We start from the raw sequence: 16,109 nt of genomic DNA, 5'->3' as shown, positions 1-16,109 counted from the left end.
TCAGCGCCCAGCCTAGAACCCTCAGGGGCTCGGCACCCCCAAGGCCTGGCCTGCTAGTTTTCATTCAGCACATGTGAATCCAAAGAAACCAGGATCAGAAAGGTTCCTACCAGGTCTGTTATGATTCTGTCCGAGCTCATCAGAATTTAAATTTTTACCTTTAAATGCACGTTATTTTTGGCTGTGCATTGCTTTATCATATTTTATGCAAAGAAGCCTGGCCTTTATGATTGATCAGTATTTGTGATTTTCACTTTTCATGCAATTAAAGCCTATTAGAACACAGGCACGTGGCACAGGATACGCACTCATGTGGCCAAGGAAGGAGAGGAGCTGCCGCATTCTTTGTATCTAATTACGCTTCATCTGCTAAGTGTGTTTCTACCTGCTCCATGGGAATGGTGGGGAACTTACATCAAAAAATATACATCTAAAGGAATTTGGGACTCCTTTAAAATCTCAAATCTGATGAGAATCTAGGGTTTTGTTTTGTGCATGAATGTGTATACACAAAACACTTAGGAAAAAGTTATTTAATTCCAGAAAATAGAACTTTTATCATGTAAATCATACAATTAAGTCTTATAACATTCGTTGACCTTTTAGGGGAAAAAAAAACTATCTGCTTTTCATTTCTAACATCAGATATTTCACCTTTGTTTTGGTCTTCATTTCATCATATTCCGTTTGCTAATTCATCTGCTGCTGTGCAACAGACGCTCAAATTATTTGTGAAATAGTAGATCTGAGTCACAGGCTTTTAATTTTTCATTTCATGTGTACCATCGTGATGAGGGAGAGAGAGACAGGATGAGAATAAATCTGAGGACTGTGGGAATCTGCGATGCCAGTTGGAACTCCTGCCAAGAAGGAATCTGTCTAGTGAGAGCACCAAGCCAGAATCCTGAGTTCTCTTTGAAGGCATGTCTTCCTAGGACATGGCAACCGTTCCTACAGCCCTGGGAATTTTTACACCACCTTTTAATGCAAATGACACTTTCTTTCTTTCTTTCTTTCTTTTTGAGACAGAGTCTCACTCTGTTGCCCAGGCTGGAGTGCAGAGACACAATCTTGGCTCACTGCAACCTCTGCCTCCCGGGTTCGAGTGATTCTCCTGCCTCAGCCTCCCGAATTGCTGGGACTACAGGCGCCTGCCACCACGCCCAGCTAATTTTTGTATTTTTAGTGGAGACAGGGTTTCACTGTGTTGGCCAGGCTGGCCTCGAACTCTTGACCTCATGATCCACCCACCTCGGCCTCCCAAAGTGCTGGGATTACAAGCGTGAGCCACCGCAGCCGACACTTTCAAGGACAGCCTAGCTTGCTGAGTTAGGAACGTTCACACAAGCCTCCTCTTGAACAGGAAAATAAGACTGCCACTCCTGAGGCGCTCTTATCACACGAGAGATGAGACACGTGGAATAAGTTAGAGATTCCTCCTCCCTGCCTTGCCTTGTCTCCTTCTGAGACTCTTCTGTTAATAACGTAGACTTGTACTTTTAAGCCCGACTCAGAAATTTCATTAATTAGCACGGTCATCAAAGTAGAGCTCTGCTTTGCTGACAGAAAGGGAGAAAGGGCTAAAGAGAATTGTGCTGGGTAACAGGAAAATAAGGAACATTGTGCAGTTTTCCACCAGAGACCCAAGCAAGAGTGTTCGCAGCAGCAGTGCTTGGAATAACAAAAAATCGGAAAGAATCGACATGAGGTTCTGTCGTCAAGTTAACTTGGGAAAATCGTGTTTCAAAAAAATTAAATGAGGAGCTCTCCTGCATGACTTCTTCAGCTTGTAATATTTCAGTGTGTGTTGCCGTCAGAGGTGTGTGAACCAGAGCAACTTCATCTTGGATAGGGGCTGGGTAAAGTAAGGCTGAGACCTACTGGGCTGCATTCCCAGATGGCTAGGCATTCTAAGTCACGGGATGAGATAGGAGGTCAGCACAAGATACAGGTCATAAAGACCCTGCTGATAAAACAGGTTATAGTAAAGAAGCCGGCTGAATCCCACCAAAACTAAGATGGTGACAGGAGTGACCTCTGGTCACCCTCAGTACTACACTCCCATCAGCGCCATGACAGTTTACAAATCCCATGGCAATGTCAGGAAGTTACCCTATGTGGTCTAAAAAGGAAAGGCATGAATCATCCACCCCTTGTTTAGCATATCATCAAGAAATTGACATGAAAATGGGCAACCAGCATCCCTCAGGGTTGCTCTGCCTATCAGTAGCCATTCTTTATTCCTTTGCGTACTTAATAAACTCACTTTCACTTTAGTCTATGGACTCGCCTCGAATTCCTTCTTGCGTGAGATCCAAGAACCCTCTCATGGGGTCTGGATCGGGACCCCTTTTCAGTAACACTGTCACCCTCCAAGAAGAGAGGTGAGCATACGAAGTGGACCACGTCTTCCTCCTCCTCTTCCTTCTTACGTTTAAAATAACACCCATTTGCATCTCGCGTCACTCACGCTCAGGAGAACATGCCGCGGGAAGTGCAGAATGAGGCGTTCCGGAGAGGCTCAGGGGCCTGTTTCACTCTCCAGACATTCCAGCTTCTGAATGGGCCCAGCTCCCTCATGCTCACCCCACTAGGAATTACCCCATTTACAGACGCAAATGCCTGCCGGTTGGTATTTGTTCTTTCCTAGAACATACCATAAATAAAAACCAATAAGGAATAACGTTTTTATGAGTTCAAGTTTTTGTCTGGTCTCTAATCCAACAGAATAGCATGTGATACAATCTCATAACTTTCAGAGCGATTCAGGAGAAAACTGTTTAGAGCAGTGTTGTGTGTTTCTAGGCAAAACTCCAAACATGAAAACAGCACTGGACACCTGGTCAGTCCTTAACCCATTACTCTCTGTTGATCAACTTCAATGACAGGAACAAATCAAACAAAGAAGCTGGGCAGGGCTGCTGCTGACTGGTCACCTGTGGGCCAACGGAAAGTGACTTTTAAAGTTTACTTTCTTTTATTCTTGGGGGAGATCATATAGTATTTGAGGGTAGAGTTGGGGAACGTCACATTAAAAAAATTGCAATTCTTAGCTTCTCTTGAAAAGTTTCCAGTTCCAGGTTCATTAGGCCATGGGTGGCAGCTGCTCCCTCCAGACAAGTCCTCTTGGTTCCGGGCTGGAGTGAGTTTGTGTCTGGCCTGGCTCCCGGCAGCCTCTGGGATTCTGTTTCCTCCTCTCTGCAAAGAAAGGTGTCCAGCTCCATTGGCTCTCCATCTTCCATGTGGGGACACAGCTCCTGCTGTCATATCTGTCCCTGTGAGCTTGTGCCTCTGCAGACACGCTAGTGGGGAGTCCAGAGAACGCACACACACATGCATGGGTTGACTCAGCTAGTGTAACTAGATATCAGTTTAACCACTAATACCCCCTAAAACCGGGCTGTAAATCCAAGAGACAGTTTGAATGGTCCTTTTTCCCACTGGAGACCACACTTCTTGCAGACATTAAAGCCCTGCTAAATACAAATGCGGGCTCAGTAGGCCTCCTGCAGTGGCGCTCTTGGCCAGGGTGCGCGAGGAGGGGATGGAGGGAATGGAAAGGTAGCCAGAGAGGCTGGTCCTGGAGCCCCTGGGTCTCCAGCCCTCTCCCCAGTCCCTGCAGCAGAAAGAAAGGCCTCATCCTTCCACACTGCAGATACCCTGGCAGAAGAAAGGCAGGCACTCTCTGGAGAGGGCTCAGCTGACACAGGACTGAGAAGTCTCAATGCACATGAAGTGAAGTCTGAAGCTTACCCCCCTCAGCTCCGCCTGTGAACACAGATAGCGCCAGCCATGTACTCAGAAGCAGGAGGAGTCCAGTCCAAGAGAAAATAAAACCTATACACACTGACCTTCGGGGATCTGCCAAGGAATGCTAGATGATCCATCCGGGTCCACATAGCTGCTGTGACAGACGATGAACCTTCAAGATCTTGTTGCCTTTTGGTGAGGAACCGTGGGAATCAGGCAGTGAGTCACTTCCACCCACAGCTTACCAGGACCTGTCTACAGGGATGACAAAAGCATCCCCTAACAGGTGGCTGGAGACCTGAGGCTCACCAAGTGCCCCGGCCATGAAATCACAGAAACAAAACTACCAGAGGCCAGCGCATTGCTTTCCCCGCCGGGCAGGTGCAGAGTCAGTGGAGAGAAGTAGTATCATGGTCGAGCATGCGGTGAGAGCAACGCCCACGGAACCGGGGGACACACAGCACGGGCTGAAGCTGCGAGTTCTGAGCACATCAGCCCCTGCGCCTCACCCCCGCCTTCCTGTTCTCCAAAATGGAATTAGCCTCGGGGCCTTGTCCCCAACCACCTCTCCGCATCCTTTAGGCCTCGGCTTGCAGGCCAGGTGCTCAGACAGGGATTGGCCACGTCCACGGCAGCTCCCCGCGTCTTTCCTTGGAGCCTGAGCTGCTCACCAGAAGGGAGCAGAGCCAGGACTTGTCTTGTCTCCAGGACTTGTCGTCTTGACACTGACATGTTCCCAGCACTCAGAACATGCTGGACACGGGGCGCTCCCTCTGTACAATGTATTAATCCACTGCATCAAAGCATGAGTGAGTGTACACTATGGACAGATACATATTTCTACGGAACCACTGTTACCTTACTTAAAACATACCAAGTTTTATTTTGCTGGGAATGTGTACTTTGCTGGGAAACTTTGGGGGTTTGGAGTCAACTTGCATTCCATGGTTTTTGCCATGGAATCTCTTTATCTATAATAATAGCAAATTCTCATGAAGATGAATGAAAACAGAATGATGTTCCTACAAAGGGAAAATTCTGGGCCATCATGACAACGCACAAATAGCTGTCAAATGCTAAATTTCTCATGAAGCCAAGAGAGGCCAAAGCTATCCCTGACCTGTGATTAGTACAATAAAAGCTGTGCCTTTGGGCAACAATGGGAACAGAGATGAAGACTTCAAGCCAGACCGTCCAGCAGCCCCAGCCTGAGGCTATGTCTTCCTGTAATTCATTACTCAGGATGAGGAAGCTAAATCAGGGTTGCCCTGGTTACTATGGGGCTCTTCTGAGGACCCTGGCGACATAATTGGTGTTGGCTTGGAGACTGAGGCTTTCAATTCTGAGATCAGAGTGCTGGTAATAGAGGTGGCTACCCCCTCAAGAAAAAATTCAAACAGGCTTTGGAAAAAATGTGATAGTCTCAAAATTAAGGTCCTCCTCCAAAATGTGCCACTGTCTTAACCTGTGGTCCCGACAGATTCAGCAACAATATTGGCTCATTCAAATAAAAGTGCCTTTTTAAAATAGTAACAAACAGAATCACGAAATGCTTAACCAGATGACCTCAGCTAACCAAACTAGGTTGTCACACACAGAGAGCAGAGTCTGCTGTGAATATCCTGCCCAGATCACCCTTCGGCAGATGTCTCCCGAGTTACTGCCACAGCCCCACGCTGGACACTCAGAGGAGGAAGAGCTCTGGGTTCAGCGGCTTGGAGGACTGGCTGGAGGGGGAATGACACGGGATGTGGCCCAAGAAACAGATTTTCCGAAAAGAAAGGGACAGTAATACAGAGAACAGGCAGGAAGACGGAGCTAGGACTGGAATATAGTTCATTAGAATAGAATTCAGCCAGGGGCCCTTCTCAGGCGCCCAGATCCCTCATGGCTCTGCCACCAGGCTGAGAATAACAAAGGTGATTGGGTCCCAGAAATCTGAAACATGTTTATGAGCATCTGGGGATCTGTGCCCTGTGTTTGCAGGCCGGTCTTTAAGACACGTGGAGTTTACACGAGGTGGGGAGCAAGGCAGGAAAAGCGGAGGAGCGGCCGGCATATTTAGGGTGCAAGGGTCTGCAATGTTGCCCTCACACCTACACCCAAGGTCCATAAGGGTCATCAGGCTCATCAGCTGGGTCGTCACTGCAGGCCAGAAAGGGCTGGGAGGACAGAGCACAGAACAGGGACTCCCACCCTCCCACTGCTGTGAGGCTAAATCTGCTTGCCCCACACCCAGCCGCCACCAGGGAGAAAAGGAGAAGATGGAAGGAAAAGAGGAGTGGAGGGGCTGAATACCCTCTGGAAAGAGACAAAGTTAATCCTGAGGAGACTTTTAAACTGGTAAACGGGGAACCACTGTGCAGTGGTAAGAGCTGAATTCAATTTTTCTAAATCAGTGGCCACAGAAGTAACTCACTTCTACATGCCAAGTAGAAGTCAGTTACAGAAAATGAAGAACACATTTCTGCAGTTCTGAGCCAAGATATGAGAATTTTAATCACACTGCATATAACAGAAGTCAACAGGACTGAGACCAAACATCTCTCATAAACATAAGTAGACAAAACTTACCGATGAGGAAAAAAAAAAAAAAAGAAACTTGAAAACATGATGCTAAGTGAAAGATGCCAGACACAAAAGGACAAATACTGTGCCAGGCGCAGTGGCTCACACCTGTTATCCCAACACTTTGGGAGGCCGAGGCGGCTGGATCAGTTCAAGACCAGCCTGGCTAACATTGGGAAACCCCGCCTCTACTAAAAATACAAAAATTAGCCGGGCATGGTGGCGGGCGCCTGTAATCCCAGCCACTCAGGAGGCTGAGGCAGGAGAATCACTTGAATCCGAGAGGTGGAAGCTGCAGTGAGCCAAGATCACACCACTGCACTCCAGCCTGTGCGACACAGCAAGACTCCGTCTCAAAAAAAGAAAGAAAAAAAAAAAAAAAAACAGATACTGTATGCTTCTACTTACATGAGTGACCTAGAATGAGATAAATTCATAGAGAGAGAAAGTAGAATATTGGTTATCAGGGGCTGGGGAAGCAGAGAAATGAAAAGTTATTGTTTGATGGATATAAAGTTTCTATTAGGGATGATGAAAAAGTTCTGGAAATGGATGTTGGTCGTGGTTTCATACAATGTGAATGTACTTAATGCCACTGAATTGTACACTTTAAAATGGTTAATTTAGTAAACTTTATACTGTGTGTATTTTACCATAACCAAAAAAGAAAATGGACTCTCACTTTCATAAATAGAATAATATACTGTTAAATTATTAATTTAGAAGCCCAATCAAAAAAAGGAAAAAAAGTCAAAACATACAAATTATCAGTGAGATAACAGACTTTGCATACAGAGGAACTTAAAATATTAGAAATGTATAAAAATATTGTAAAATACTAAATAATATATGAACTATTTTATGCTCATGACTTCAACAATGATTCAAAGCCCAAATAGATCACAAATATAAAAAAATGCAAACATTGCCAGATAACTATATCCTTAGCTATCATCAGTCTGACAGTTTAATTGGTGAATCTTTTCTTTTTTTTAATTAAAAAATTTTTATTAGTAACATTTTTGTCCTTGGTAATCCTTCCAAATAAAGAAACCTATGAAAATGCTATGGGAAATTAAATTAAACAACATATAAAATCACTTGGGCACCTGGAAGATGGTGAAGAAATATTTTGTGACATAAATATAAAACTATCAATTTTCAGAAAGCTTTAGTGTTTCGTTAAAAGTATGAAAAAGAAATTTAAAATTGCTTAAATAATCATTAGTCAGAGATATATTCAAAAAGGAAACTTATTAAATATACTACTTTTTCCATTCTCTGTGGTAAAACTGAGAACAAGAATCTTGGTATAGGTTAAAATTTTGAAATAATAGCGTATCTGGGGACATCAACTATCCCTTACATCTTGAACACACAACCTTTCTATTTACTCTGTAAACATGCTCAGTTTTGAACCTACCACCCCCTACACCCGACACTATCTTTGCTCTATCTTTCAATTCTTTCTTTCTTTTTTTTTTTTTATTACACTTTAAGTTCTAGGGTACATGTGCACAATGTGCAGGTTTGTTACATATGTATACATGTGCCATGTTGGTGTGCTGCACCCATTAACTCGTCATTTACATTAGGTATATCTCCTAATGGTATCCCTCCCCTCTCCCTCCTCCCCACAATAGGCCCTGATGTATGACGTTCCCCTTCCTGTGTCCAAGTGATCTCATTGTTCAATTCCCACCTATGAATAAGAACATGCGTTGTCTGGTTGGCTGTTCTTGTGATAGTTTGCTGAGAATGATGGTTTCCAGCTGCATCCATGTCCCTACAAAGGACATGAATTCATCCTTTTTAATGGCTGCATAGTATTCCACGGTGTATATGTGCCACATTTTCTTAATCCAGTCTGTCACTGATGGACATTTGGGTTGATTCCAAGTCTTTGCTATTGTGAATAGTGCTCCAATAAACATATGTGTGCATGTGTCTTTATAGCAGCATGATTTATAATCCTTTGGGTATATACCCAGTAATGGGATGGCTGAGTCAAATGGTATTTCTAGTTCCAGATCCTTGAGGAATTGCCACACTGTTTTCCACAATGGTTGAACTAGTTTACAGTCCCACCAACAGTGTAAAAGTGTTCCTATTTCTCCACATCCTCTCCAGCACCTGTTGTTTCCTGACTTTTTAATGATCGCCATTCTAAGTGGTGTGAGATGGTATCTCACTGCGGTTTTGATTTGCATTTCTCTGATGGCCAGTGATGATGAGCATTTTCCAATGTGTCTACCTTTTTTCCCCAAACCACTACTATTTGGCTTCCTGCCTCCACTACATCATATCTCAAACTAAAATGTCAAAGCAATCACGTTGCCAAATTTAAAAAAGGATTTCCCAGACCTTTTAGGAGTTGGTATCATTGCTTCACGTGGCATTACTAACCTGTCCCTCCTTGCAGTTCTTTTCTCCTGGCTTGAGATGTGGCATTCTTCCTGCCCTGCATACTTCTCTGATCATTCCTGTTTGGTCTCATTAGCTTGATCCTTTTCTCTACTTGCTCCTGTAGTGCGGACTCTACTCTTCTCACTCCATTCTCTTTTTCTAGACAATCTCATCCACTCCCATGGTTTCAATTCCTATCTATAAACTCTCTTTATTTCTACCTCAGACCACTTTGGTGACTTCCAGCATCATATAGCCATTCAATCATCTATGAGATTTCTCCATGTGGATATCCAAAGACACTTCAAACTTAACATAAAAAAAAAAAAAACTCACATACCTTTTTCTCCCCTCAAATCAGCTGTTCCTCCTAAAATCTCTAGGTTGGCTGATGGTTCATTATCACCCTACCAAGACACCTGGATATCATACACTCATTCATTTCTAACTTAGTCTCAAAGTCCCATGAATTCAACCTTTCAACTATTTTTAAAATCTGTCCATTCCCACTTCTCACCACTATTGCCTTAGGTTGCATCCCTCATAATCTCTTAGGTGGACTATAGCAATGGCCTCTTACAAGTTCTTGGCATTTTCAATCTTACTCTTTCCAGTCAATCATTTATAATGTTGCCAAAATGATCTTTCCAATACACAAATCTGATCACATTTCTCCCAAGCTGAAGCAATCCCTACAGCTCTTAAATAATTAGTTGCTTAAAGAATTAATTCATTTACTCACTTGTTTAACAAATATTATTTACCACATAACATATGATTTTAGGCACAGAGGAAATTACAGTAAATGAAAATATTTAGAGAATATGCAAAAAGGTAGATATTGAACAATCCCCTAAATAAATGTATGATTACAAATTTGACAAAAGCAATGAAGAAAAATAACAAGTCACAAAGGAAGGAAAAGAGGAGACCTACTAGACATTGTGAAGTTATTTTTGTGAGAGTACTATCTTGGTGAATTTTTAAAATGAGTAGAAGTTGCTCAACAAAAAAAGTAGTTTTGGTAGAGGAAACAGCATGTACAAGGGATCTGAAAGGGAAAGGAGGTTAGAGTGTTAAAAGAAATGAAAGTAAGTCTGTTTGGCAAGAGCTTAGTGAATGATGGCATAGTGGCCTGAGATGAGATTATTGATACAGAAACCAAGTCATGTAGGGTTTGTAAGCCAAGGTGTGGATTTGGGTTCTTTTGAAAGGCTATGGGAAGCAATTAAAAAGTTTAAGACAGATGGACCGGGTGCGGTGGCTCACACCTGTAATCCCAGCACTTTGGGAAGCCGAGGCAGGTGGATCACGAGGTCAGGAGATCAACACCATCCTGCCTAACATGGTGAAACCCCGTCTCTACTAAAAATACAAAAAATTAGCCGGGCGTGGTGGCGGGCATGGTAGTATCCCAGCTACCTGGGAGGCTGGGCAGGAGAATGGCGTAAACCTGGGAGGAGGAGCTTGCAGTGAGCCGATCGCGCCACTGTACTCCAGCCTGGGTGACAGAGCGAGGCTCCATCTCAAAAAATAAAACAAAAAAAAAAGTTTTAGGCAGATGAATCACATCACATGGTTATAGTTACATCTTAAAGTTTTACTCTGGCTGCTGGTAGAGAATAAACTATAGCCTGAGTGGATGTGAGAAGACTACTAAAGGGATTATTCCACTAATCTAGGAGAGACAAATGGTGGTGGGCAGTCTCTGTTAACTTTTAGAAGTTATCTTTAGGTAATGTGAGCCTGCAATGTGAAGTTCCTAGTACTTTAAAAGTTAAAATGCTGATGAACAAGAAGGTATGTAAAAACTCAGAATTTAATTAATTAGATACATTTTCCGCCATTAGAACATTTCTGCTCAGAGGTCTTATTACAAAGCTACATTTCTGATAGTCTCCTACGAGGCAGCTTCTGCCAAAGCCACTCAAAACTAACTTCTTACAGAGCATCTCTACTCACATGATTAAAATGCATATCATACTTTACATAGCCAAAAAGACAAAGAACCACCTGATTTCTACTTCCAAGCTACTCAACCCTGGTAAATGGCCTTACCATTTACCCTACCCAGGCATTGATGTAAAAAATCTGGGATTTAATCATAATTTTTCTCTTCCTCTCATATCCCATATCATATGTAAATTAAGTATGAACTTAAATTGAATATAATATTCAACATAATGCTATGAAAATAATTGTATGTGATTAACTAGGATATAAATCTGGCTATAAAATCTCTGATAGTGATATATTATTTATATCCATGTATCCTTAGTAAAAGACCCTTTAATTATACAGTAGTTATAAATAGTAGTCTAATGTAGTATGCTATAGTTATGTTTTGCCTTAAAGGCAAAACATAATTGTTCTTCACTGTTAATACCTCTATAATAAACATATAAAATAAAACATGCTTAATTCCTTAGTTTGCAAATTAATTTACCAATTCATTCATTCTTTCTCAAGAACAGAAAACCTTATAGCAATACAGGTCAACTCAGGTCCATAAAGAGTAATTTAAGATCAGAAATTCATCTCAGGTCCATGAGGAATAATTTTTCTTTTTTCTTTTTTTTGAGACGGAGTCTCACTGTGCTGCCCAGGCTGGAGTGCAGTGGCACAATCTTGGCTCACAGTAACCTCCGCCTCCCAGGTTCCAGGGATTCTCCTGCCTCAACCTCCTGAGTAGCTGGGATTACAGACGTGGGCCACCACGTCTAGCTAAATTTTGCTTTTAGTAGAGATGGGATTTCGCCATGTTGGCCAGGCCGGTCTCAAACTCCTGACCTCAGGTGATCTGCCCGCCTCGGCCTCTAAAAGTGCTGGGATTATAGGTGTTAGCCACCACGCCTGGCCCCAAAAGAAATAATTTAAGATCAGAAGTACAAAGGAAGTTTTCTAATTCATTTTACAATTAGTTTCTGAATATTTCTCTAAGAAATCAGTTTAAATTAGATCTATTTCACACCAAATAAGTAATACAGCAATATTTAATTTCTGCATTACTGTTGACATATGAGTTATCTAACATGTAAACTTTCAGCCAACCAAATCTTATGGCTTTAGTGCTAATTTAAAAAAAAATGTTTTTGAAAGGAACATTTGTAAAATATATAAAGGCAATCATCTGCCTTTTTTTAAAAAAATTTTTTAAGAGATGGGGGTCTCTCTCTGTCACCCACGCTGGAGTACAGTGGTACAATCATAGCTCACTGGAGCCTTGAACTCCTGGGCTCAAGCAATCCTCCTGCCTCAGCCTCCGTAGTAGCTGGGACTACAGGCATGCACCACCACACCCAGTGAATTAATTTTTTTTTAAGAGACAGGGTCTTGCTATATTGACCAGGCTGATCTCAAACTTCTGGGCTCAAGCGATCCTCCTGTCCCAGCTTCCCAAGTAGCTGGGATTATAGGTGGTGTGCCACCACGTCCAGCTATCTGCTTTTTTAAATAGAGAAAGTGAATATCGTGTTAAGTTATCCTTAAAGACTTAACTAAGATTACTTATCATACTTTGTCACAATATATTTAAAATACTTCATTAAATTCTGAGGTTCTCAGATAGTAAACCATTTGCCCTAACACTAAATAGCCTTTTTCGTTTTTGAAGTCTTCCTATCTCCAACCTTTTCAGATGTCCCTTCATGTCAGAATGTCTTCCTCTACTAATCCTTCTCTGTGCTATATTTGATCTGCTAGTAATAAAGTTTGATAAATAAGTAACCTGTTTATTTCATCAGGCTCTATTCAAGGCTTGGAGATTGACTCTACACCTTTCCCACATTGAAAAGTACAAGTGGAAGTGGGAGCTTCTGGTTGATAGCTTTTGAGTTTACCTCTGGGTTTGTAACTGTACTCTTTAGTTAAAGCTATCAGGAATTTGGCTATCATATAAGTGAGACATAAAACCAAGTATCATTACTATGGCGATCTAGTAATACAGAATATTACTGTGTTTAAATAACTTATCCTACATAAGCAATGAGGTAGTGTTAACCTCACACCCACAATTCTACACAATTTAATGACAGATATCTAGAATTTAAAAAATGGATATAGCTTATATCCATTATAATTTTTGTTATACGGAGAGAGTTCAAAGTTGGCATCAAGGGCCAAAGGTAGAAATTAGCTTACAGAGAAAATAATTTGCATAGGCCAAAAAGACCTTTTGTGTACAATACCACCTATTGTAATTTAGTCCACAAAATACTGACTATAAGACCATAATCAAAATGAAATGCTATGAAAGGTGTGAGAGCGCTTTGTTTATGCATTGCAATAAAGCTATGGATGGATGGGCATAGCGCGTCTCCTGTTGCATGCACCCTGTTGCTCGTCAAGTGACATGGATCCGAGCTATTAACCACAGAAGAAGAAGAATCAGACTGATGATGTGTGTGGTGTCCAGATGCCTCAAAAGACTGCCTTTGTTCACTGTCTAGTGAAGACAGCAAAGGAGTAGACTGAGGGCTTTCCGTGGGAGATGATATCGAATGAGCCTGAGCTGACGTTGTAGAGGAAGCTGAAGGCTGAAGAAATTGTTCAGCTGGAGTATCTACTTCCATTGCAGCTTCACGCACTTCCAAATCAGGACTTGATGAGACCGCAGGAAGAGCTGAAATATCTGACTGACTTGTTCCACCTCTGAGTCGAGATCTTCCTCGTCCTCTATTGCTTTGTGCAACCTCACTTGCTTCTTTGAACCGTCTTGATAACATATCAGACATTCTCTGCATCCATTACACATTGGGACTCTGCTCTCCATCTTATTCTCATTCACTCTCAGGCCTTGCTCTGGGTCCAGTATCTGACCAATCACCACAAAGTCTCAAACGCTTAACTGGTGGTTGTCGTAACTCTTCTGTTCTCTCTTCCACTGAAGGAGTTTTAAGTTCTTGTGCTGTATCATCTTTCGGGTCAAAAAGATAGATGTACTCTGAAGAGTAACTAACAAGAATCTCTTGACCATCTTCACTGTAACACAGAAATGTCACTCTGCAGGACTTATTATTAAGATGGGAAGCAATAAAACGGGCAACCATTCCAATAGTCCCTTGACCTGCATAATTCCCTGTAGCTCTTGTGCCCAGCACTTGCCGATCATATATTTGTACTGAGCTGTAAGAATGACCAACAGCAAGGTAATATGGTATTGGTGGGCAAATAGCAACAGATGTGGCAGCACATGGACAGTTATTTAAAATATCACCTTTACAATCTTCTTTTGTGCAGCTAGTTTTGATGCGTGTATCAAACCACCTAAGAGTTCCATCTTCACCACAAGAGAGAAAAGTGTAAGGGTCATTGGGTACAGTCATAATCTCATAAGTAGTTCCATAGTGGCACGTAAATTGGCATTGTCTGTTGGTTTCTGCACCTTGCTCAACACTGGTATAAAATATTACTCCATCTCCAGAGCAGGATACAATCTGTTTATCATTTGTGCAAGGTAAGAACTTTGCACTAAATATGTTTGCTTGGTGTGGTGCCCTGAACGGATTGCTGTCAAAACCTTTCTGCTGTAGGGATTACTAATTACTAATCTGGTGTCATCTGAGCCAGATAAAATATATTCTCCAGTGTCATTCCAACAGACTGTATTAACACAGCCATCATGCATAATTTAGGGTTGCTTCAAGTTTTAATCTTCGGATAAATTATCTTCTTCCCAGGTAGTGGCCCCACACCTGGGACGGGTCCTCCAGCCTGAGGGACCTTTTCCTCATGTCCCACAACAGGTGTGGGCAGGAGCCACCCCGAGACATGACTCTGCCTGAGCCAGGTGGCAGGGGAGACCCTAACCAGTGAATCTTTTCAAAGTGTCATAAAACAGATGGTTCTATAGTCTTGATATCATTATAGAACATTTAAAACAATAAGGAAAGCTTCTGTTTTCCAAAAGCACTATAATAATGATTGGTCCCGTTTACAGGTTGTGATATTTTGTATACTCCTTCTTTTACCGTTTTTTGCTGTAAGATATCTGTGTGGTTGCTATCTATTGTCTTTTCATCTTGCTTGTCCTTAACATGAAAGTCCTGGCCACAACTTAGCTTTTCTTTGCTACCTTAAAGAGAGTCTCTAAACATGTGAAAATTAAACATCACAGTTCTAAATAATTCATGGATCAAAGAGAAAGCCTCAAAGAAAAAATCAAGAGAACTGAATGGACACAAAACACAACATATCAAAATAGGTGGAGTGCAGCTAAAGCAATACTGACAGGGAAATTTATAGCACTAGATGCTTACATAAGAAACAAGGAAAGCTCTTAAAACAGTAAGCTAATTCCTGCCTCAGGAAACGAGATAAAGAAGAGCAACTGGGCGTGTTAGCTCATGCCTGTAATCCCAGCACTTTGGGAGGCCGAGGTGGGTTGATCCCAAGGTCGGGGATTCAAGACCAGCCTGGCCAAGATGGTGAAACCCTATGGCCACCAAAAATACAAAAATTAGCTGGGCGTGGTGGCGGGTGCCTGTAATACCAGCTACTCAGGAGGCTGAGGCAGAGAATTGCTTGAACCTGGGAGGCAGAGGTTGCAGTGAGCCGAGATCGCGCCACTGCACTCCAGCCTGGGCAACAGAGTGAGACTTCATCTCAAGAAAAGAAAAAAACAAAACAAAACAAAACCAACGGCTCTGGGACATGGTCTGGCACTTTCTTAAATGATTCAACTAGAGTTACCAAGTAACCTGGCAAGTCTATTCCGAGGTATTAGGTTGACGCAAAAGTAATTGTGGCTTTTGCCATTAAAAGTGATATACCCAAGATAAACGAAAACATGTGCACATAAAACCTTGTATATAAATGTTTATAGCAGCACAGTTCATAATAGCCAAAAGGTGGAAACAACCCAAATGTCGACTGACGGATGAGAAGATAAACAAAATGTGGTTAATCCGTACCATGGAATATCATTCAGACATAAAAAGGAATGAAGTACTGATACATGCTGCAATACGTATGAACCTTGAAAACATTACGCTAAGAAAGAAGCCAGTCATAAAAGACTACATATTATGTGATTCCATTCATATGAAGGTCCAGAACAGGGAAATTTATAAAGACACAAAGTAGACTAGTGGTAGCCCAGGAATGGGGGCAAGGAAGGTGAGTGAGAGCTAAAGTACAGGGTTGCTTTTTAAGGTGAAATTGACTCCAGTGATGTTTACATACCTCAGTGAATATATTAGAAACCACTGAATAGTACACTTTAAATGGGTGAATTATGTGATACATGACTGTATTCATCTGGAGCTGGGTGCGGTGGCTCAGGCCTGTAATCCCAGCACTTTGGGAGGCCAAGGCAGGCAGATCACAAGCTCAGAAGATCGAGACCATCCTGGCTAACACGGTGAAACCCCATCTCTACTAAAAAA

The 16,109-nt window shown here is 42.2% G+C and overlaps 1 protein-coding gene and 1 pseudogene across 2 annotated transcripts in view; both read right to left on the bottom strand.

Moving 5' to 3' along the window:
• The window catches only part of FAM189A1 (family with sequence similarity 189, member A1), a 259,702-nt gene that overhangs the window by 88,772 nt on the left and 154,821 nt on the right, over positions 1-16,109 (bottom strand). The window lies entirely within an intron of this gene.
• LOC105550765 lies at positions 13,116-14,527 on the bottom strand (annotated as a pseudogene). The gene has a single exon (XR_001007767.1). The product of XR_001007767.1 is annotated as a DDB1- and CUL4-associated factor 6 pseudogene (transcript).

This window comes from Mandrillus leucophaeus, unplaced genomic scaffold (genome assembly GCF_000951045.1).
Source record: "Mandrillus leucophaeus isolate KB7577 unplaced genomic scaffold, Mleu.le_1.0 Scaffold498, whole genome shotgun sequence".
In the NCBI taxonomy this organism is placed as follows: Eukaryota; Metazoa; Chordata; class Mammalia; order Primates; family Cercopithecidae; genus Mandrillus; species Mandrillus leucophaeus.
Note: the sequence above shows the minus strand (reverse complement) of the source record. Positions and strands in the feature narration are given on the sequence as shown.